Genomic DNA, 24,769 nt, shown 5'->3' on the forward strand with positions numbered 1-24,769 from the left:
CACCCTTTCAGTGGCAGCAGTTGTGCCCCAGTTGTACACTTCACAGCTAGATTTGCATCAAGCACATTCAAAAATACGCTATTCTTAACCGTCCCCAGGATGACACCGGGGTAGGTAGCAAAGTCTTTCCTGATCCCAGATCTGTTCATCTAAGATCATTTTTAAAAACACAGAAAGCAAGGGTTACTCCAAGCGGAGTCTCCCTTTTTTCCAAAAATTGGGCCCCACACACACCCACCCCTTCAGTGGCAGCAGTTTTGCCCCAGTTGTACACTTCACAGGTAGATTTGCATCAAGCACATTCAAAAATACGCCATAATTAACTGTCCCCAGGATGACACCGGGGTAGGTAGCAAAGTCTTTCCTGATCCCAGATCTGTTCATCTAGGATCATTTTTAAAAACACAGCAAGCAAGGGTTACTCCAAGCGGAGTCTCCCTTTTTTCCAAAAATTGGGCCCCACACACACCCACCCTTTCAGTGGCAGCAGTTGTGCCCCAGTTGTACACTTCACAGCTAGATTTGCATCAAGCACATTCAAAAATACGCTATTCTTAACCGTCCCCAGGATGACACCGGGGTAGGTAGCAAAGTCTTTCCTGATCCCAGATCTGTTCATCTAGGATCATTTTTAAAAACACAGCAAGCAAGGGTTACTCCAAGCGGAGTCTCCCTTTTTTCCAAAAATTGGGCCCCACACACACCCACCCCTTCAGTGGCAGCAGTTGTGCCCCAGTTGTACACTTCACAGCTAGATTTGCATCAAGCACATTCAAAAATATGCTATTCTTAACCGTCCCCAGGATGACACCGGGGTAGGTAGCAAAGTCTTTCCTGATCCCAGCTCTGTTCATCTTGGCTCCTTTTAAAAAACACAGCAAGCAAGGGTTACTCCAAGCGGAGTCTCCCTTTTTTCCAAAAAATTGGGCCCCACACACACCCACCCCTTCAGTGGCAGCAGTTGTGCCCCAGTTGTACACTTCACAGCAAGATTTGCATCAAGCATATTCAAAAATACGCCATACTTAACCGTCCCCAGGATGACACCGGGGTAGGTAGCAAAGTCTTTCCTGATCCCAGATCTGTTCATCTAGGATCATTTTTAAAAACACAGCAAGCAAGGGTTACTCCAAGCGGACTCTCCCTTTTTTCCAAAAATTGGGCCCCACACACACCCACCCCTTCAGTGGCAGCAGTTGTGCCCCAGTTGTACACTTCACAGCTAGATTTGCATCAAGCACATTCAAAAATACGCTATTCTTAACCGTCCCCAGGATGACACCGGGGTAGGTAGCAAAGTCTTTCCTGATCCCAGATCTGTTCATCTAGGATCATTTTTAAAAACACAGAAAGCAAGGGTTACTCCAAGCGGAGTCTCCCTTTTTTCCAAAAATTGGGCCCCACACACACCCACCCCTTCAGTGGCAGCAGTTGTGCCCCAGTTGTACACTTCACAGGTAGATTTGCATCAAGCACATTCAAAAATACGCCATAATTAACTGTCCCCAGGATGACACCATTGTAGGTAGCAAAGTCTTTCCTGATCCCAGATCTGTTCATCTAGGATCATTTTTAAAAACACAGCAAGCAAGGGTTACTCCAAGCGGAGTCTCCCTTTTTTCCAAAAATTGGGCCCCACACACACCCACCCTTTCAGTGGCAGCAGTTGTGCCCCAGTTGTACACTTCACAGCTAGATTTGCATCAAGCACATTCAAAAATACGCTATTCTTAACCGTCCCCAGGATGACACCGGGGTAGGTAGCAAAGTCTTTCCTGATCCCAGATCTGTTCATCTAGGATCATTTTTAAAAACACAGCAAGCAAGGGTTACTCCAAGCGGAGTCTCCCTTTTTTCCAAAAATTGGGCCCCACACACACCCACCCTTTCAGTGGCAGCAGTTGTGCCCCAGTTGTACACTTCACAGCTAGATTTGCATCAAGCACATTCAAAAATACGCTATTCTTAACCGTCCCCAGGATGACACCGGGGTAGGTAGCAAAGTCTTTCCTGATCCCAGATCTGTTCATCTAGGATCATTTTTAAAAACACAGAAAGCAAGGGTTACTCCAAGCGGAGTCTCCCTTTTTTCCAAAAATTGGGCCCCACACACACCCACCCCTTCAGTGGCAGCAGTTGTGCCCCAGTTGTACACTTCACAGGTAGATTTGCATCAAGCACATTCAAAAATACGCCATAATTAACTGTCCCCAGGATGACACCGGGGTAGGTAGCAAAGTCTTTCCTGATCCCAGATCTGTTCATCTAGGATCATTTTTAAAAACACAGCAAGCAAGGGTTACTCCAAGCGGAGTCTCCCTTTTTTCCAAAAATTGGGCCCCACACACACCCACCCTTTCAGTGGCAGCAGTTGTGCCCCAGTTGTACACTTCACAGCTAGATTTGCATCAAGCACATTCAAAAATACGCTATTCTTAACCGTCCCCAGGATGGCACCGGGCTAGGTAAAAGTCTTTGCTGAACCATGACTTGTTCATCTAGGCTCCTTTTAAAAACAATGTAAGCAACGGTTACTCCAAGCGGAGTCTCCCTTTTTTCCAAAAATTGGGCCCCACACACACCCACCCCTTCAGTGGCAGCAGTTGTGCCCCAGTTGTACACTTCACAGCAAGATTTGCATCAAGCATATTCAAAAATACGCCATACTTAACCGTCCCCAGGATGACACCGGGGTAGGTAGCAAAGTCTTTCCTGATCCCAGATCTGTTCATCTAGGATCATTTTTAAAAACACAGCAAGCAAGGGTTACTCCAAGCGGAGTCTCCCTTTTTTCCAAAAATTGGGCCCCACACACACCCACCCTTTCAGTGGCAGCAGTTGTGCCCCAGTTGTACACTTCACAGCTAGATTTGCATCAAGCACATTCAAAAATACGCTATTCTTAACCGTCCCCAGGATGACACCGGGGTAGGTAGCAAAGTCTTTCCTGATCCCAGATCTGTTCATCTAGGATCATTTTTAAAAACACAGCAAGCAAGGGTTACTCCAAGCGAAGTCTCCCTTTTTTCCAAAAATTGGGCCCCACACACACCCACCCCTTCAGTGGCAGCAGTTGTGCCCCAGTTGTACACTTCACAGCTAGATTTGCATCAAGCACATTCAAAAATACGCCATAATTAACTGTCCCCAGGATGACACCGGGGTAGGTAGCAAAGTCTTTCCTGATCCCAGATCTGTTCATCTAGGATCATTTTTAAAAACACAGCAAGCAAGGGTTACTCCAAGCGGAGTCTCCCTTTTTTCCAAAAATTGGGCCCCACACACACCCACCCTTTCAGTGGCAGCAGTTGTGCCCCAGTTGTACACTTCACAGCTAGATTTGCATCAAGCACATTCAAAAATACGCTATTCTTAACCGTCCCCAGGATGACACCGGGGTAGGTAGCAAAGTCTTTCCTGATCCCAGATCTGTTCATCTAGGATCATTTTTAAAAACACAGAACGCAAGGGTTACTCCAAGCGGAGTCTCCCTTTTTTCCAAAAATTGGGCCCCACACACACCCACCCCTTCAGTGGCAGCAGTTGTGCCCCAGTTGTACACTTCACAGGTAGATTTGCATCAAGCACATTCAAAAATACGCCATAATTAACTGTCCCCAGGATGACACCGGGGTAGGTAGCAAAGTCTTTCCTGATCCCAGATCTGTTCATCTAGGATCATTTTTAAAAACACAGCAAGCAAGGGTTACTCCAAGCGGAGTCTCCCTTTTTTCCAAAAATTGGGCCCCACACACACCCACCCTTTCAGTGGCAGCAGTTGTGCCCCAGTTGTACACTTCACAGCTAGATTTGCATCAAGCACATTCAAAAATACGCTATTCTTAACCGTCCCCAGGATGACACCGGGCTAGGTAAAAGTCTTTGCTGAACCATGACTTGTTCATCTAGGCTCCTTTTAAAAACAATGTAAGCAACGGTTACTCCAAGCGGAGTCTCCCTTTTTTCCAAAAATTGGGCCCCACACACACCCAACCCTTCAGTGGCAGCAGTTGTGCCCCAGTTGTACACTTCACAGCAAGATTTGCATCAAGCATATTCAAAAATACGCCATACTTAACCGTCCCCAGGATGACACCGGGGTAGGTAGCAAAGTCTTTCCTGATCCCAGATCTGTTCATCTAGGATCATTTTTAAAAACACAGCAAGCAAGGGTTACTCCAAGCGGACTCTCCCTTTTTTCCAAAAATTGGGCCCCACACACACCCACCCCTTCAGTGGCAGCAGTTGTGCCCCAGTTGTACACTTCACAGCTAGATTTGCATCAAGCACATTCAAAAATACGCTATTCTTAACCGTCCCCAGGATGACACCGGGGTAGGTAGCAAAGTCTTTCCTGATCCCAGATCTGTTCATCTAGGATCATTTTTAAAAACACAGAAAGCAAGGGTTACTCCAAGCGGAGTCTCCCTTTTTTCCAAAAATTGGGCCCCACACACACCCACCCCTTCAGTGGCAGCAGTTGTGCCCCAGTTGTACACTTCACAGGTAGATTTGCATCAAGCACATTCAAAAATACGCCATAATTAACTGTCCCCAGGATGACACCGGGGTAGGTAGCAAAGTCTTTCCTGATCCCAGATCTGTTCATCTAGGATCATTTTTAAAAACACAGCAAGCAAGGGTTACTCCAAGCGGAGTCTCCCTTTTTTCCAAAAATTGGGCCCCACACACACCCACCCTTTCAGTGGCAGCAGTTGTGCCCCAGTTGTACACTTCACAGCTAGATTTGCATCAAGCACATTCAAAAATACGCTATTCTTAACCGTCCCCAGGATGACACCGGGGTAGGTAGCAAAGTCTTTCCTGATCCCAGATCTGTTCATCTAGGATCATTTTTAAAAACACAGCAAGCAAGGGTTACTCCAAGCGGAGTCTCCCTTTTTTCCAAAAATTGGGCCCCACACACACCCACCCCTTCAGTGGCAGCAGTTGTGCCCCAGTTGTACACTTCACAGGTAGATTTGCATCAAGCACATTCAAAAATACGCCATAATTAACTGTCCCCAGGATGACACCGGGGTAGGTAGCAAAGTCTTTCCTGATCCCAGATCTGTTCATCTAGGATCATTTTTAAAAACACAGCAAGCAAGGGTTACTCCAAGCGGAGTCTCCCTTTTTTCCAAAAATTGGGCCCCACACACACCCACCCTTTCAGTGGCAGCAGTTGTGCCCCAGTTGTACACTTCACAGCTAGATTTGCATCAAGCACATTCAAAAATACGCTATTCTTAACCGTCCCCAGGATGACACCGGGGTAGGTAGCAAAGTCTTTCCTGATCCCAGATCTGTTCATCTAGGATCATTTTTAAAAACACAGAAAGCAAGGGTTACTCCAAGCGGAGTCTCCCTTTTTTCCAAAAATTGGGCCCCACACACACCCACCCCTTCAGTGGCAGCAGTTGTGCCCCAGTTGTACACTTCACAGGTAGATTTGCATCAAGCACATTCAAAAATACGCCATAATTAACTGTCCCCAGGATGACACCGGGGTAGGTAGCAAAGTCTTTCCTGATCCCAGATCTGTTCATCTAGGATCATTTTTAAAAACACAGCAAGCAAGGGTTACTCCAAGCGGAGTCTCCCTTTTTTCCAAAAATTGGGCCCCACACACACCCACCCTTTCAGTGGCAGCAGTTGTGCCCCAGTTGTACACTTCACAGCTAGATTTGCATCAAGCACATTCAAAAATACGCTATTCTTAACCGTCCCCAGGATGACACCGGGGTAGGTAGCAAAGTCTTTCCTGATCCCAGATCTGTTCATCTAGGATCATTTTTAAAAACACAGCAAGCAAGGGTTACTCCAAGCGGAGTCTCCCTTTTTTCCAAAAATTGGGCCCCACACACACCCACCCCTTCAGTGGCAGCAGTTGTGCCCCAGTTGTACACTTCACAGGTAGATTTGCATCAAGCACATTCAAAAATACGCCATAATTAACTGTCCCCAGGATGACACCAGGGTAGGTAGCAAAGTCTTTCCTGATCCCAGATCTGTTCATCTAGGATCATTTTTAAAAACACAGCAAGCAAGGGTTACTCCAAGCGGAGTCTCCCTTTTTTCCAAAAATTGGGCCCCACACACACCCACCCTTTCAGTGGCAGCAGTTGTGCCCCAGTTGTACACTTCACAGCTAGATTTGCATCAAGCACATTCAAAAATACGCTATTCTTAACCGTCCCCAGGATGACACCGGGGTAGGTAGCAAAGTCTTTCCTGATCCCAGATCTGTTCATCTGGGATCATTTTTAAAAACACAGCAAGCAAGGGTTACTCCAAGCGAAGTCTCCCTTTTTTCCAAAAATTGGGCCCCACACACACCCACCCCTTCAGTGGCAGCAGTTGTGCCCCAGTTGTACACTTCACAGGTAGATTTGCATCAAGCACATTCAAAAATACGCCATAATTAACTGTCCCCAGGATGACACCGGGGTAGGTAGCAAAGTCTTTCCTGATCCCAGATCTGTTCATCTAGGATCATTTTTAAAAACACAGCAAGCAAGGGTTACTCCAAGTGGAGTCTCCCTTTTTTCCAAAAATTGGGCCCCACACACACCCACCCTTTCAGTGGCAGTAGTTGTGCCCCAGTTGTACACTTCACAGCTAGATTTGCATCAAGCACATTCAAAAATACGCTATTCTTAACCGTCCCCAGGATGACACCGGGGTAGGTAGCAAAGTCTTTCCTGATCCCAGATCTGTTCATCTAGGATCATTTTTAAAAACACAGAAAGCAAGGGTTACTCCAAGCGGAGTCTCCCTTTTTTCCAAAAATTGGGCCCCACACACACCCACCCCTTCAGTGGCAGCAGTTGTGCCCCAGTTGTACACTTCACAGATAGATTTGCATCAAGCACATTCAAAAATACGCCATAATTAACTGTCCCCAGGATGACACCGGGGTAGGTAGCAAAGTCTTTCCTGATCCCAGATCTGTTCATCTAGGATCATTTTTAAAAACACAGCAAGCAAGGGTTACTCCAAGCAGAGTCTCCCTTTTTTCCAAAAATTGGGCCCCACACACACCCACCCTTTCAGTGGCAGCAGTTGTGCCCCAGTTGTACACTTCACAGCTAGATTTGCATCAAGCACATTCAAAAATACGCTATTCTTAACCGTCCCCAGGATGACACCGGGCTAGGTAAAAGTCTTTGCTGAACCATGACTTGTTCATCTAGGCTCCTTTTAAAAACAATGTAAGCAACGGTTACTCCAAGCGGAGTCTCCCTTTTTTCCAAAAATTGGGCCCCACACACACCCACCCCTTCAGTGGCAGCAGTTGTGCCCCAGTTGTACACTTCACAGCAAGATTTGCATCAAGCATATTCAAAAATACGCCATACTTAACCGTCCCCAGGATGACACCGGGGTAGGTAGCAAAGTCTTTCCTGATCCCAGATCTGTTCATCTAGGATCATTTTTAAAAACACAGCAAGCAAGGGTTACTCCAAGCGGACTCTCCCTTTTTTCCAAAAATTGGGCCCCACACACACCCACCCCTTCAGTGGCAGCAGTTGTGCCCCAGTTGTACACTTCACAGCTAGATTTGCATCAAGCACATTCAAAAATACGCTATTCTTAACCGTCCCCAGGATGACACCGGGGTAGGTAGCAAAGTCTTTCCTGATCCCAGATCTGTTCATCTAGGATCATTTTTAAAAACACAGAAAGCAAGGGTTACTCCAAGCGGAGTCTCCCTTTTTTCCAAAAATTGGGCCCCACACACACCCACCCCTTTAGTGGCAGCAGTTGTGCCCCAGTTGTACACTTCACAGGTAGATTTGCATCAAGCACATTCAAAAATACGCCATAATTAACTGTCCCCAGGATGACACCGGGGTAGGTAGCAAAGTCTTTCCTGATCCCAGATCTGTTCATCTAGGATCATTTTTAAAAACACAGCAAGCAAGGGTTACTCCAAGCGGAGTCTCCCTTTTTTCCAAAAATTGGGCCCCACACACACCCACCCTTTCAGTGGCAGCAGTTGTGCCCCAGTTGTACACTTCACAGCTAGATTTGCATCAAGCACATTCAAAAATACGCTATTCTTAACCGTCCCCAGGATGACACCGGGGTAGGTAGCAAAGTCTTTCCTGATCCCAGATCTGTTCATCTAGGATCATTTTTAAAAACACAGCAAGCAAGGGTTACTCCAAGCGGAGTCTCCCTTTTTTCCAAAAATTGGGCCCCACACACACCCACCCCTTCAGTGGCAGCAGTTGTGCCCCAGTTGTACACTTCACAGGTAGATTTGCATCAAGCACATTCAAAAATACGCCATAATTAACTGTCCCCAGGATGACACCGGGGTAGGTAGCAAAGTCTTTCCTGATCCCAGATCTGTTCATCTAGGATCATTTTTAAAAACACAGCAAGCAAGGGTTACTCCAAGCGGAGTCTCCCTTTTTTCCAAAAATTGGGCCCCACACACACCCACCCTTTCAGTGGCAGCAGTTGTGCCCCAGTTGTACACTTCACAGCTAGATTTGCATCAAGCACATTCAAAAATACGCTATTCTTAACCGTCCCCAGGATGACACCGGGGTAGGTAGCAAAGTCTTTCCTGATCCCAGATCTGTTCATCTAGGATCATTTTTAAAAACACAGAAAGCAAGGGTTACTCCAAGCGGAGTCTCCCTTTTTTCCAAAAATTGGGCCCCACACACACCCACCCCTTCAGTGGCAGCAGTTGTGCCCCAGTTGTACACTTCACAGGTAGATTTGCATCAAGCACATTCAAAAATACGCCATAATTAACTGTCCCCAGGATGACACCGGGGTAGGTAGCAAAGTCTTTCCTGATCCCAGATCTGTTCATCTAGGATCATTTTTAAAAACACAGCAAGCAAGGGTTACTCCAAGCGGAGTCTCCCTTTTTTCCAAAAATTGGGCCCCACACACACCCACCCTTTCAGTGGCAGCAGTTGTGCCCCAGTTGTACACTTCACAGCTAGATTTGCATCAAGCACATTCAAAAATACGCTATTCTTAACCGTCCCCAGGATGACACCGGGGTAGGTAGCAAAGTCTTTCCTGATCCCAGATCTGTTCATCTAGGATCATTTTTAAAAACACAGCAAGCAAGGGTTACTCCAAGCGGAGTCTCCCTTTTTTCCAAAAATTGGGCCCCACACACACCCACCCCTTCAGTGGCAGCAGTTGTGCCCCAGTTGTACACTTCACAGCTAGATTTGCATCAAGCACATTCAAAAATATGCTATTCTTACCGTCCCCAGGATGACACCGGGGTAGGTAGCAAAGTCTTTCCTGATCCCAGCTCTGTTCATCTTGGCTCCTTTTAAAAAACACAGCAAGCAAGGGTTACTCCAAGCGGAGTCTCCCTTTTTTCCAAAAAATTGGGCCCCACACAGACCCACCTCTTCAGTGGCAGCAGTTGTGTCCCAGTTGTACACTTCACAGCTAGATTTGCATCAAGCACATTCAAAAATATGCCATAATTAACCGTCCCCAGGATGACACCGGGGTAGGTAAAAGTCTTTGCTGAACCATGACTTGTTCATCTTGGCTCCTTTTAAAAACAATGTAAGCAAGGGTTACTCCAAGCGGAGTCTCCCTTTTTTCCAAAAAATTGGGCCCCACACACACCCACCCCTTCAGTGGCAGCAGTTGTGCCCCAGTTGTACACTTCACAGCAAGATTTGCATCAAGCATATTCAAAAATACGCCATACTTAACCGTCCCCAGGATGACACCGGGGTAGGTAGCAAAGTCTTTCCTGATCCCAGATCTGTTCATCTAGGATCATTTTTAAAAACAGCAAGCAAGGGTTACTCCAAGCGGAGTCTCCCTTTTTTCCAAAAATTGGGCCCCACACACACCCACCCCTTCAGTGGCAGCAGTTGTGCCCCAGTTGTACACTTCACAGCTAGATTTGCATCAAGCACATTCAAAAATACGCCATAATTAACCGTCCCCAGGATGACACCGGGGTAGGTAAACGTCTTTGCTGAACCATGACTTGTTCATCTTGGCTCCTTTTAAAAACAATGTAAGCAAGGGTTACTCCAAGCGGAGTCTCCCTTTTTTCCAAAAATTGGGCCCCACACACACCCACCCTTTCCCGTGGCAGCACTTGTGCCCTAGTTGCAAACAGGATGTTTTGATTTGCATCAAGCACATTCCAAATCCACAAGCATTTACTCTCCCCAGGATGACACAGGGGTAGTAAATTCCTTCTGGATCCATGACTTGTTCATTTTGATGAACGTCAGTCTGTCCACATTGTCACTGGACAGACGCGTGCGCTTATCTGTCAGCACACACCCAGCAGCACTGAAGACACGTTCAGAGACAACGCTGGCAGCTGGACACGACAAAATCTCCAAGGCGTAACTGGATAGCTCTGGCCATTTTTCTAGATTTGAAGCCCAAAATGAGCAAGGCTCCATTTGCAAAGTCATGGCATCGATGTTCATTTGGAGATACTCCTGTTTCATCCTCTCCAGCCGTTGACTATGTGTCAGACTTGTTGTCTCTGGTGGCCTTGCAAAGGAGGGTCTAAAAAAATTATGAAAAGATTCCATAAAATTGCTGTTACCAGCACCAGATACGGTCCTACTGGTACGGGTAGACTGTTGAAGATGACGAGACCGTCCCATGTTTGTCAAGTTACAACTGGGAGAATCACTCCCTGCACCTGCACGGTTGTTTGGTGGAAAAGCCGAGCTAAGATCGAGTAACAGCTTCTGCTGATACTCCTGCATACGTGCGTCCCTTTCTATGGCTGGAATTATGTCACAAAATTTGGACTTGTACCGGGGATCTAATAGTGTGGCAATCCAGTAGTCATCATCACTTCTAATTTTGACAATACGAGGGTCATGTTGGAGGTAGTGCAACAAGAAGGCACTCATGTGTCTTGCGCAGCCATGCGGACCAAGTCCACGCTGTGTTTGTGGCATAGAGGTGCTAACCGTTCTTTCTTCCTCTGACATCTCCCCCCAACCTCTTTCAACAGAAATTTGACCAAGGTCTCCCTCATCTGCTGAGTCTTCCATGTCCATGGACAGTTCATCCTCCATTTCTTCATGTTGTCCTGCACCTTCCTCAACATTTAGCCTGCTACCATGCGCCCTTGTTGATCCCTGTCCCCCATGATCCCATGCCTGCCGCGTTGGTGATGATGAACGTCTGGACCTTGGTGATGTTGTTGTCCCTTGCGCATATGAATCCTCCTGTAGTTCCTCCCCTTCCTGTTGTCCCACCCCCTGACTCCGAATAGTGTTTAGGGTGTGCTCCAGTATGTAAATGACTAGAATTGTCATGCTGATAATGGCATTGTCAGCGCTAAACATATTCGTCGCCATGTCGAAACTGTGCAGAAGGGTGCATAGGTCCTTGATCTGAGACCACTCCATCAGGGTGATCTGCCCCACCTCTGCATCTCGTTGGCCCAGGCTATATGTCATGACGTATTGCACCAGGGCTCGGCGGTGCTGCCACAGTCGCTGTAAAATGTGGAGAGTAGAATTCCAGCGTGTCGCCACATCGCATTTCAGGCGATGAACCGGCAGGCCGAAAGACTTCTGGAGCGATGCAAGTCGCTCAGCTGCGGCGCTTGAACGGCGGAAGTGAGCAGACAGTTTTCGTGCCCTGTTCAGAAGGCCATCTAGGCCGGGATAGTGTGTTAAAAATTGCTGGACAACAAGGTTCAACACGTGAGCCATACAAGGCACGTGTGTCACCTTGCCCAGGCTAAGGGCCGCACCCAGGTTTGCAGCATTGTCGCACACGGCCTTACCAGGCTGCAGGTTGAGCGGAGACAACCATTTATTAAACTCGGACCGCAGAGCTGACCACAACTCCTCAGCTGCGTGACTCTTATTCCCAAGACATGTCAAGCTAAAGACCGCCTAATGCCGTTGCGCTCTGCTGCCAGCATAGTAATGAGGCGTGCGTGATTCCTTCTGCGCAGTGAGAGCGCTGGTGGCCTGACCAGGCAGGCTTGGGGCGGAGGTGGAGGACCCAGATGAGGTGGAGGAGGCGGAAGCAGTGGCGGAACTTGGACAGACAGAGGATTGACACACAAGTTGTGGGGACGGCAAGACTTGTGCAGCAGACCCTTCACCATCTATCACCATAGTTACCCAGTGCCCAGTCAGCGACATGTAACGTCCCTGTCCATGCTTTCTGGTCCAAGTATCGGTGGTGAAATGCACCCGTTCACACACAGAGTTTCTCAAGGAAGCGGTGATGTTGTGTGCGACATGCTGGTGTAGCGCGGGCACACCTTTCTTAGAGAAGTAGTGGCGACTAGGCATCTGGTACTGGGGCACAGCGACAGACATAAGGTCTCTAAAATCCTGTGTGTCCACCAGGCGGAATGGCAGCATTTCGGTAGCCAAGAGCTTACAGAGGGATAGAGTCAACCTCTTAGCTTTGTCATGGGTCGCAGGAAGTGGCCTTTTATTTGACCACATCTGAGGGACAGAGATCTGGCTGCTGTGTGTAGACGGTGTTGAGTAGGGTGTCCCTGGAAAAATGCAGGTTTGTGAGGAAAGTGCAGGCGGAGACATGATGTTGCCTTCATCCAACGTTGGTGCTATCGATGTCTGAGAGAGCTGTACACACTCACTTGTTTCCCCTTCCAAACCAACTGACGACCTACCAAGCAAAGTGCCTGTTGCGGTTACAGTGGTGGAAGTTGTGCGTGGAAAAACAGGTGTGACAGCTGTCCCCACAGTCCTAGAAGATGAAGAGCGCGCGGATGCACTGGAAGGGGCAGGCGGTGGATGGTTCGCTCCGCTAGGCCGCATTGCAGCAAGGTGAGCTTCCCACCGGGACATATGATATTTAATTATGTGACGATTCATGGAAGAAGTTGTCAAACTGCTGAGGTTTTGACCTCTACTAATTAAACCATGACAAATTTTACAGATCACATAATTTGGGCGATCTTTTGCTATGTCAAAAAAGGACCAGGCTAGGCAAGGCTTAGAGGGCATGCGACCTGTTGATCCACCCCGACTAGTGCTCAGAGGCAGAGTGGTGGCTGAGGATGCAGTTGACGACATGCTACCAGTACTCCGACTCTGTCCAGAAAGGCGCAAGGTAACTTCGTCATCAGTTGCATCCTCCTCCACCACCTCTGTTGACCTCCTCGAGTGCCTGACTGTGGGTTGACAGTAGGTGTTATCTAGAACTTCATCATCAATTGTTGTGTTTGCACTCCCCTCCCCCTCAGACCGAGCCTCTTCTTGCCCTGACCAAATATTTAAGTTGTCATCCCAATCGGGAATCTGCGTCTCATCTTCATCAGTATGTTCCTCATTGTCTATAACCACAGGTGTTACAGTTTGTGACAAAGGGTCAACATTATGCTCAGAAACTTGGTCCTCACGGCCTGAATCAGAGTCACAAAGGTTCTGGGCATCACTGCAGACCATTTCATGTTCTGTACTCACTGTAGCTTGGGAGCAGACCTCTGATTCCCAGGCTATAGTGTGACTGAACAGCTCTGCAGACTCAGCCATCTCAGTTCCACCATACTGTGCAGGGCTGATGGAGACTTCAGAGCTGGGAGAAAGCAAGTTTGATTGGGATGACAACTCAGAGGACTGCTGTTTTTTGGATGCGGTACTTGAAGTGGCTGAGAGGGCACTTGTTGGACCACTTGAGATCCATTCAAGCATTTTCCTTTTTTGGCCATCATCTACCTTTGTTCCTGTTGTTCGTGTCCGTAAAAAAGGGAGCACATCGGATTGTCCACAGTAAGTAGTAGACATCTTACTTTTGCTGGTAGATGGTCTATCTTCAGCAGATGATAATGGAGCTTTGCCACCTTCCCCACGGACAAACCCTTTTTTTCTTTTCCACCACGCCTCTTCCCCTTTCCACCAGCATCTGTCATTTTGCCACTCATGTTGATTGCGACAAGATTGTGCACTGAAAATGTGGTAGTAAAAATTGAGAGGTGGTGTAGATTGCAGCGGTGGTCTAGCTTTATTAACAGCAGAATAATAAAGAATAAATATCCCTGACAATGCAACTACGGCCCTTAAACTGGCAGCATAAATTGCTAGTATAATGGATTAGTAACTATGAGTTGTAGTGTGAAATGCAGGCAGACGTGCTGCAAATGTCTTTGCACTAGTGTGACTAGACAAAAGTCCAATAGCCACGTTTAGGATGCCACTAGGTACACTGAGTGTTTGCTAGTATAATGGCTTAGTTATAATGAGTTGGAGTGTGCAATTCAGGCAGACGTGCTGCAAATGTCTTTGCACTAGTGTGACTAGACAAAAGTCCAATAGCCACGTTTAGGATGCCACTAGGTACACTGAGTGTTTGCTAGTATAATGGCTTAGTTATAATGAGTTGGAGTGTGCAATGCAGGCAGACGTGCTGCAAATATCTTTGCACTAGTGTGACTAGACAAAAGTCTAATAGCCACGTTTAGGATGCCACTAGGTACACTGAGTGTTTGCTAGTATAATGGCTTAGTTATAATGAGTTGGAATGTGCAATGCAGGCAGACGTGCTGCAAATGTCTTTGCACTAGTGTCACTAGACAAAAGTCCAATAGCCACGTTTAGGATGCCACTAGGTACACTGAGTGTTTGCTAGTATAATGGCTTAGTTATAATGAGTTGAAGTGTGCAATGCAGGCAGACGTGCTGCAAATGTCTTTGCACTAGTGTGACTAGACAAAAGTACAATAGCCACGTTTAGGATGCCACTAGGTACTCTGAGTGTTTGCTAGTATAATGGCTTAGTTATAATGAGTTGGAGTGTGCAATGCAGGCAGACGTGCTGCAAATGTCTTTGCACTAGTGTGACTAGACAAAAGTCCAATAGCCACGTTTAGGATGCCACCAGGTACACTGAGTGTTTGCTAGTATAATGGCTTAGTTATATTGAGTTTGAGTGTGCAATGCAGGCAGACGTGCTGCAAATATCTTTGCACTAGTGGGACTAGACAAAAGTCCAATAGCCACGTTTAGGATGCCACTAGGTACACTGAGTGTTTGCTAGTATAATGGCTTAGTTATAATGAGTTGGAGTGTGCAATGCAGGCAGACGTGCTGCAAATGTCTTTGCACTAGTGTGACTAGACAAAAGTCCAATAGCCACGTTTAGGATGCCACTAGGTACACTGAGTGTTTGCTAGTATAATGGCTTAGTTATAATGAGTTGGAGTGTGCAATGCAGGCAGACGTGCTGCAAATGTCTTTGCACTAGTGTGACTAGACAAAAGTCCAATAGCCACGTTTAGGATGCCACTAGGTACACTGAGTGTTTGCTAGTATAATGGCTTAGTTATAATGAGTTGGAGTGCCAGGGTTGTGGGGCTCTGGGTAGAGGAAAGGAAGCCTGCCTTTCTATTCCTTAACAGGACTTATAGAAAGTGCTATCCCTAAGCTGTCCAGCGCTGTGTATGGAGCGCATACAGCTGTATCGTCGATAGGACAAAGGACGGAGCTGCGCCAGTGATGGCTGACACCAAGGACGCAGAAGGCAGATAATGGCGTGCTGGAGGAAAATGTCCAGTTTTATAATGCAGGGACATGTGACATGGACATCCTATCACACATGCCGTTGCTTCTCTGGCTAAATGTCCACTTAGCTGTGTGTGTGTTTGGGATTGGCTGACATGCTGGCCCGCCCCACAAGACGCGCGCGCTTAGGGAAGGAAGACAAGGAAAAAAAAAAAAAAATGGCGATCGCCATTATACAAACAGCAGTGATCTGAAGGCGCTGTTCACGCACACTATACACTGAAATTTCATAATAGTGTGAGCCACAGAGTGACTTACACTATTACAGCGGAAAGCCAGCTAGGAATTAGCTGTTTTTTTTGCTGCTAGAACCATTACCGAACGTTTCTAGAACTATCGAGCTTTTGCAAAAAGCTCGAGTTCTAGTTCGATCTAGAACAGGCACCAAAATCACTCGAGCCTAGAACTGGAGAACCTCGAACCTAGAACCGCGCTCAACTCTAGTCACCACTTACAACCCGCAGCCTCTGCTCCCTCACTGAGTGATTAGACTGCACGGGAGCGGCAGCGTCTTCCCCCCATGCAGAGCTGTCTGATGTAGCAGAGCTGCTTGGGTTGAAGGAGAAAGAAGACTGAAGACTAGAGATGAGCGAACCGGTCCCGGTTCGGCTCGAGGTCGGTTCGCCGAACGGAGGTCCCGTTCGAGTTCGGCTCATCGAACGTTCGACGAACCGAACTCGAACTGCATAGGAAACAATGGCAGGCAATCACAAACACAGAAAAACACCTAGAAAACACCCTCAAAGGTGTCCAAAAGGTGACAAACAACTCACAACACAACAAAAACACATGGGAAAGTGACAAGGACATATACTCATGTGAAAACAAAACAGCTGGACAAGGAAAAAGAGGAGGACACACAGATATAGGCATGGCACGCCCTTCTAAAATCATGTAAAACACCGCAAGGTGACTCCAAGCGTAGTCTCCCTTTTTTTCCAAAAATTGGGCCCCACACACACCCACCCATTCAGAGGCAGCACTTGTGCCCTAGTTGTACACTTCACAGCTAGATTTGCATCAAGCACATTCAAAAATACGCCATACTTAACCGTCCCCAGGATGACACCGGGGTAGGTAGCAAAGTCTTTCCTGATCCCAGCTCTGTTCATCTTGGCTTCTTTTAAAAACACATCAAGCAAGGGTTACTCCAAGCGGAGCCTCCCTTTTTTCCAAAAATTGTGCCACACACACAACCACCCATTCAGAGGCAGCACTTGTGCCCTAGTTGTACACTTCACAGCTAGATTTGCATCAAGCACATTCCAAAATACGCCATTCTTATCCGTCCCCAGGATGACACCGGGGTAAGTAGCAAAGTCTTTCCTGATCCCAGCTCTGTTCATCTTGCCTACTTTTAAAAACACATCAAGCAAGGGTTACTCCAAGCGGAGCCTCCCTTTTTTCCAAAAATTGTGCCCCACACACACCCACCCATTCAGTGGCAGCACTTGTGCCCTAGTTGTACACTTCACAGCTAGATTTGCATCAAGCACATTCCAAAATACGCCATTCTTATCCGTCCCCAGGATGACACCGGGGTAGGTATCAAAGTCTTTCCTGATCCCAGCTCTGTTCATCTTGGCTTCTTTTAAAAACACATCAAGCAAGGGTTACTCCAAGCGGAGCCTCCCTTTTTTCCAAAAATTGTGCCCCACACACACCCACCCATTCAGTGGCAGCACTTGTGCCCTAGTTGTACACTTCACAGCTAGATTTGCATCAAGCACATTCCAAAATACGCCATTCTTATCCGTCCCCAGGATGACACCGGGGTTGGTAGCAAAGTCTTTCCTGATCCCAGCTCTGTTTATCTTGGCTTCTTTTAAAAACACATCAAGCAAGGGTTACTCCAAGCGGAGCCTCCCTTTTTTCCAAAAATTGTGCCCCACACACACCCACCCATTCAGTGGCAGCACTTGTGCCCTAGTTGTACACTTCACAGCTAGATTTGCATCAAGCACATTCCAAAATACGCCATTCTTATCCGTCCCCAGGATGACACCGGGGTAGGTAGCAAAGTCTTTCCTGATCCCAGCTCTGTTCATCTTGGCTACTTTTAAAAACACATCAAGCAAGGGTTACTCCAAGCGGAGCCTCCCTTTTTTCCAAAAATTGTGCCCCACACACACCCACCCTTTCAGTGGCAGCACTTGTGCCCTAGTTGTACACTTCACAGCTAGATTTGCATCAAGCACATTCCAAATCCACAAGCATTTACTCTCCCCAGGATGACACAGGGGTTGTAAATTCCTTCTGGATCCATGACTTGTTCATTTTGATGAACGTCAGTCTGTCCACATTGTCACTGGACAGACGCGTGCGCTTATCTGTCAGCACACACCCAGCAGCACTGAAGACACGTTCAGAGACAACGCTGGCAGCTGGACACGACAAAATCTCCAAGGCGTAACTGGATAGCTCTGGCCATTTTTCTAGATTTGAAGCCCAAAATGAGCAAGGCTCCATTTGCAAAGTCATGGCATCGATGTTCATGTGTAGATACTCCTGTATCATCCTCTCCAGCCATTGACTATGTGTCAGACTTGTTGTCTCTGGTGGCCTTGCAAAGGAGGGTCTAAAAAAATTATGAAAAGATTCCATAAAATTGCTGTTACCAGCACCAGATACGGTCCTACTGGTACGTGTAGACTGTTGAAGATGACGAGACCGTCCCATGTTTGTCAAGTTACAACTGGGAGAATCACTCCCTGCACCTGCACGGTTGTTTGGTGGAAAAGCCGAGCTAAGATCGAGTAACAGCTTCTGCTGATACTCCTGCATACGTGCGTCCCTTTCTATGGCTGGAATTATGTCACAAAATTTGGACTTGTACCGGGGATCTAATAGTGTGGCAAGCCAGTAGTCATCATCACTTCTAATTTTGACAATACGAGGGTCATGTTAGAGGTAGTGCAACAAGAAGGCACTCATGTGTCTTGCGCAGCCATGCGGACCAAGTCCACGCTGTGTTTGTGGCATAGAGGTGCTAACCGTTCTTTCTTCCTCTGACATCTCCCCCCAACCTCTTTCAACTGAAATTTGACCAAGGTCTCCCTCATCTGCTGAGTCTTCCATGTCCATGGACAGTTCGTCCTCCATTTCTTCATGTCCTCCTGCACCTTCCTCAACATCTCTCCTGCTACCATGCGCCCTTGTTGATCCCTGTCCCCCATGGTCCCATGCCTGGCGCCTTGGTGATGATGAACGTCTGGACCTTGGTGATGTTGTTGTGTCTTGCGCATATGAATCCTCCTGTAGTTCATCCCCTTCCTGTTGTCCCACCCCCTGACTCCGAATAGTGTTTAGCGTGTGCTCCAGCATGTAAATGACTGGAATCGTCATGCTGATAATGGCATTGTCAGCGCTAAACATATTCGTCGCCATGTCGAAACTGTGCAGAAGGGTGCATATGTCCTTGATCTGAGACCACTCCATCAGGGTGATCTGCCCCACCTCTGCATCTCGTTGGCCCAGGCTATACGTCATGACGTATTGCACCAGGGCACGGCGGTGCTGCCACAGTCGCTGTAACATGTGGAGAGTTGAATTCCAGCGTGTCGCCACATCGCATTTCAGGCGATGAACCGGCAGGCCGAAAGACTTCTGGAGCGATGCAAGTCGCTCAGCTGCGGCGCTTGAACGGCGGAAGTGAGCAGACAGTTTTCGTGCCCTGTTCAGAAGGCCATCTAGGCCGGGATAGTGTGTTAAAAATTGCTGCACGACAAGGTTCAACACGTGAGCCATACAAGGTACGTGTGTCACCTTGCCCAGGCGAAGGGCCGCACCCAGGTTTGCAGCATTGTCGCACACGGCCTTACCAGGCTGCAGGTTCAGTGGAGACAACCATTTATTAAACTCGGACCGCAGAGCTGACCACAACTCCTCAGCTGTGTGACTCTTATTCCCAAGACATGTCAAGCTAAAGACCGCCTGATGCCGTTGCGCTCTGCTGCCAGCATAGTAATGAGGGGTGCGTGATTCCTTCTGCGCAGTGAGAACGCTGGTGGCCTGACCAGGCAGGCTTGGGGCGGAGGTGGAGGACCCAGATGAGGTGGAGGATGCAGAAGCAGTGGCGGAACTTGGACAGACAGAGGATTGACACACAAGTCGTGGGGACGGCAAGACTTGTGCAGCAGACCCTTCACCATCTATCACCATAGTTACCCAGTGCCCAGTGAGCGACATGTAACGTACCTGTCCATGCTTACTGGTCCAAGTATCGGTGGTGAAATGCACCCGTTCACACACAGAGTTTCTCAATGAAGCGGTGATGTTGTGTGCGACATGCTGGTGTAGCGCGGGCACACCTTTCTTAGAGAAGTAGTGGCGACTAGGCATCTGGTACTGGGGCACAGCGACAGACATAAGGTCTCTAAAATCCTGTGTGTCCACTAGGCGGAAAGGCAGCATTTCGGTAGCCAACAGCTTACAGAAGGATAGAGTCAACCTCTTAGCTTTGTCATGGGTCGCAGGAAGTGGCCTTTTATTTGACCACATCTGAGGTACAGAGATCTGGCTGCTGTGTGTAGACGGTGTTGAGTAGGGTGTCCCTGGAAAAATGCAGGTTTGTGAGGAAAGTGCAGGCAGAGACATGATATTGCCTTCATCCAACGTTGGTGCTATCGATGTCTGAGAGAGCTGTACACACTCACTTGTTTCCCCTTCCAAACCAACTGACGACCTACCAAGCAAACTGCCTGTTGCGGTTACAGTGGTGGAAGTTGTGGGTAGAAAAACAGGTGTGACAGCTGTCCCCACAGTCCTAGAAGATGACGAGCGCGCGGATGCACTGGAAGGGGCAGGCGGTGGATGGTTCGCTCTGCTAGGCCGCATTGCAGCATGGTGAGCTTCCCACCGGGCCATATGATATTTATTCATGTGACGATTAGAGTTGAGCGCGGTTCGTGGTTCGTGGTTCTCCAGTTCTAGGCTCGAGTGATTTTTGGGCTGTTCGAGATCGAACTAGAACTCGAGCTTTTTGCTAAAAGCTCGATAGTTCTAGATACGTTCGAGAACGGTTCTAGCAGCAAAAAGCAGGGCTTTTTACAGCTACAGTGAGCAGGAGCCATCGCTGGCAGCCTGCCACAAGCTGGTAACCAAGATAAACATCGGGTATCCAAGCAAAGCGCTTTGGTTAGTAACCCGATGTTTATCTTAGTTACGTGCAGGAAGCCCACACTTTCCGGCTCAGCTCGCTCCACCCCCTCCTGCCCGCGGCATGTACACATACATACACATACACAAACACACACACACACATCCACCCCCCCCCCCCCGCCCGCCCGCCCGCTCGCTCGCTCGCTCGCTCGGCTTACCTGCGGTGATGAAGTCCCGCCATCCCGACCTCAGCGCTGTCACTGTCCTCCATGGCCGCCGCTTGTCACATCACCTATCGCTTCCGACCCGAGACTGACACTGGCGGTGACGTCACGGACCTCTCGCGATACTTGATGTGAAGGCGCCGGTCATTGACCTCAGTGACAGGGGCTGTCAGTGTGCTGGAGATCAGCGCAGGTAATGTACCTCACTGACAGCAGCACTTGTCACCCCCCTGCAGTGACCTGGGCTGACCCATTGATGTTAGCTCAGGTCACTGCACTGCTCTCCCAGCCAATGGGGAACATCCTGCTCTTCATTGACTGGGACAGTGTGCATCGTCATGGCAACCCCTTGGATTACACCAGACCTGGATTTGTTTTTCAATCTAATAAATTGGTTAAAGAGGGAATGTTTTGGGGAGTGTTTTTTCAAATAAAAATGTGTTTGTCGTGTATTTTTTTTTTATTACTGACTGGGTTGGTGATGTCGGGTATCTGATAGATGCCTGACCTCACCAACCCCAGGGCTTGATGCCAGGTGACATTACACATCTGGTATTAACCCCAAATATTACCCCGTTTGCCACCGCACCAGGGCGCGGGATGAGCTGGGGCGAAGCACCAGGATTGGCGCATCTAATGGATGCGCCACTTCTGGGGCGGCTGCGGCCTGCTATTTTTAGGCTGGGGAGATTCCAATAACCATGGACCTCCCTAGTCTGAGAATATCAGGCCCCAGCTGTCTGCTTTACCTTGGCTGGTGATCCAATTTTGGGGGACCCCTACGTGTTTTTTTTTTTAATTATTTATTTAATTTAAAATAACAGCGTGGGGTGCCCTCAGTTTTGGATTACCAGCCAAGGTGAGGTTGCCAGCTGTGGTCTGCAGGCTGCAGCCGTCTGCTTTACCCTAGCTGGCTACAAAACTAGGGGGAACCCTATGTCATTTTTTTTTCATTTTTTTGGCTAAATACAAAGCTAAGCACCCCTTAGTGCCACATGAAAGGTACCAAAGGGTGTTCCACTTTTTCTCCATTTTTTTCTCCACTTTTTCTCCACTTTTTCTCCACTTTTTCTCCATTTTTTTCTCCACTTATTCTCCACTTTTTCTCCTCTTATTCTCCACTTTTTCTCCACTTTTTCTCCACTTTTTCTCCTCTTATTCTCCACTTTTTCTCCACTTTTTCTCCACTTGTTCTCCATTTTTTTCTCCACTTTCTCCACTTTTTCTCCACTTTTTTCTCCACTTTTTCTCCTCTTATGCTCCACTTTTTCTCCTCTTAATCTCCACTTTTTCTCCACTTTTTCTCCACTTTTTCTCCACTTTTTTCTCCACTTTTTCTCCTCTTATGCTCCACTTTTTCTCCACTTTTTCTCCACTTTTTCTCCACTTTTTCTCCACTTTTTCTCCACGTTTTCTCCACTTTTTTCTCCACTTTTTCTCCTCTTATGCTCCACTTTTTCTCCACTTTTTCTCCACTTTTTCTCCACGTTTTCTCCACGTTTTCTCCACTTTTTTCTCCACTTTTTCTCCTCTTATGCTCCACTTTTTCTCCACTTTTTCTCCACTTTTTCTCCTCTTAATCTCCACTTTTTCTCCACTTTTTCTCCACTTTTTCTCCACTTTTTCTCCACTTTTTTCTCCACTTTTTCTCCACTTTTTCTCCTCTTATGCTCCACTTTTTCTCCACTTTTTCTCCACTTTTTCTCCTCTTATGCTCCACTTTTTCTCCACTTTTTCTCCAATTTTCTCCTCTTATGCTCCACTTTTTCTCCACTTTTTCTCCACTTTTTTCTCCACTTTTTCTCCTCTTATGCTCCACTTTTTCTCCACTTTTTCTCCACTTTTTCTCCACTTTTTCTCCTCTTATGCTCCACTTTTTCTCCACTTTTTCTCCACTTTTTCTCCATTTTTTTCTCCACTTATTCTCCACTTTTTCTCCTCTTATTCTCCACTTTTTCTCCACTTTTTCTCCACTTTTTCTCCTCTTATTCTCCTCTTATTCTCCACTTTTTCTCCACTTTTTCTCCATTTTTTTCTCCACTTTCTCCACTTTTTCTCCACTTTTTTCTCCACTTTTTCTCCTCTTATGCTCCACTTTTTCTCCTCTTAATCTCCACTTTTTCTCCACTTTTTCTCCACTTTTTCTCCACTTTTTTCTCCACTTTTTCTCCTCTTATGCTCCACTTTTTCTCCACTTTTTCTCCACTTTTTCTCCACTTTTTCTCCACTTTTTCTCCTCTTAATCTCCACTTTTTCTCCTCTTATGCTCCACTTTTTCTCCACTTTTTCTCCACTTTTTCTCCACTTTTTTCTCCACTTTTTCTCCACTTTTTCTCCACGTTTTCTCCACGTTTTCTCCACTTTTTTCTCCACTTTTTCTCCTCTTATGCTCCACTTTTTCTCCACTTTTTCTCCACTTTTTCTCCTCTTAATCTCCACTTTTTCTCCACTTTTTCTCCACTTTTTCTCCACTTTTTCTCCACTTTTTTCTCCACTTTTTCTCCACTTTTTCTCCTCTTATGCTCCACTTTTTCTCCACTTTTTCTCCACTTTTTCTCCACGTTTTCTCCACGTTTTCTCCACTTTTTTCTCCACTTTTTCTCCTCTTATGCTCCACTTTTTCTCCACTTTTTCTCCACTTTTTCTCCTCTTAATCTCCACTTTTTCTCCACTTTTTCTCCACTTTTTCTCCACTTTTTCTCCACTTTTTCTCCACTTTTTCTCCTCTTATGCTCCACTTTTTCTCCACTTTTTCTCCACTTTTTCTCCATTTTTTTCTCCACTTATTCTCCACTTTTTCTCCTCTTATTCTCCACTTTTTCTCCACTTTTTCTCCACTTTTTCTCCTCTTATTCTCCTCTTATTCTCCACTTTTTCTCCACTTTTTCTCCATTTTTTTCTCCACTTTCTCCACTTTTTCTCCACTTTTTTCTCCACTTTTTCTCCTCTTATGCTCCACTTTTTCTCCTCTTAATCTCCACTTTTTCTCCACTTTTTCTCCACTTTTTCTCCACTTTTTTCTCCACTTTTTCTCCTCTTATGCTCCACTTTTTCTCCACTTTTTCTCCACTTTTTCTCCACTTTTTCTCCACTTTTTCTCCTCTTAATCTCCACTTTTTCTCCTCTTATGCTCCACTTTTTCTCCACTTTTTCTCCACTTTTTTCTCCACTTTTTCTCCTCTTATGCTCCACTTTTTCTCCACTTTTTCTCCACTTTTTCTCCACTTTTTCTCCACGTTTTCTCCACGTTTTCTCCACTTTTTTCTCCACTTTTTCTCCTCTTATGCTCCACTTTTTCTCCACTTTTTCTCCTCTTATGCTCCACTTTTTCTCCACTTTTTCTCCACTTTTTCTCCACGTTTTCTCCACGTTTTCTCCACTTTTTTCTCCACTTTTTCTCCTCTTATGCTCCACTTTTTCTCCACTTTTTCTCCACTTTTTCTCCTCTTAATCTCCACTTTTTCTCCACTTTTTCTCCACTTTTTCTCCACTTTTTCTCCACTTTTTCTCCACTTTTTTCTCCACTTTTTCTCCACTTTTTCTCCTCTTATGCTCCACTTTTTCTCCACTTTTTCTCCACTTTTTCTCCACTTTTTCTCCTCTTATGCTCCACTTTTTCTCCACTTTTTCTCCACTTTTTCTCCTCTTATGCTCCACTTTTTCTCCACTTTTTTTCCACTTTTTTCTCCACTTTTTCTCCTCTTATGCTCCACTTTTTCTCCACTTTTTCTCCACTTTTTCTCCACTTTTTCTCCTCTTATGCTCCACTTTTTCTCCACTTTTTCTCCACTTTTTCTCCATTTTTTTCTCCACTTATTCTCCACTTTTTCTCCTCTTATTCTCCACTTTTTCTCCACTTTTTCTCCACTTTTTCTCCTCTTATTCTCCACTTTTTCTCCACTTTTTCTC

The sequence above is a fragment of the Anomaloglossus baeobatrachus genome, chromosome 4, assembly GCF_048569485.1.
Source record: "Anomaloglossus baeobatrachus isolate aAnoBae1 chromosome 4, aAnoBae1.hap1, whole genome shotgun sequence".
NCBI lineage: Eukaryota > Metazoa > Chordata > Amphibia > Anura > Aromobatidae > Anomaloglossus > Anomaloglossus baeobatrachus.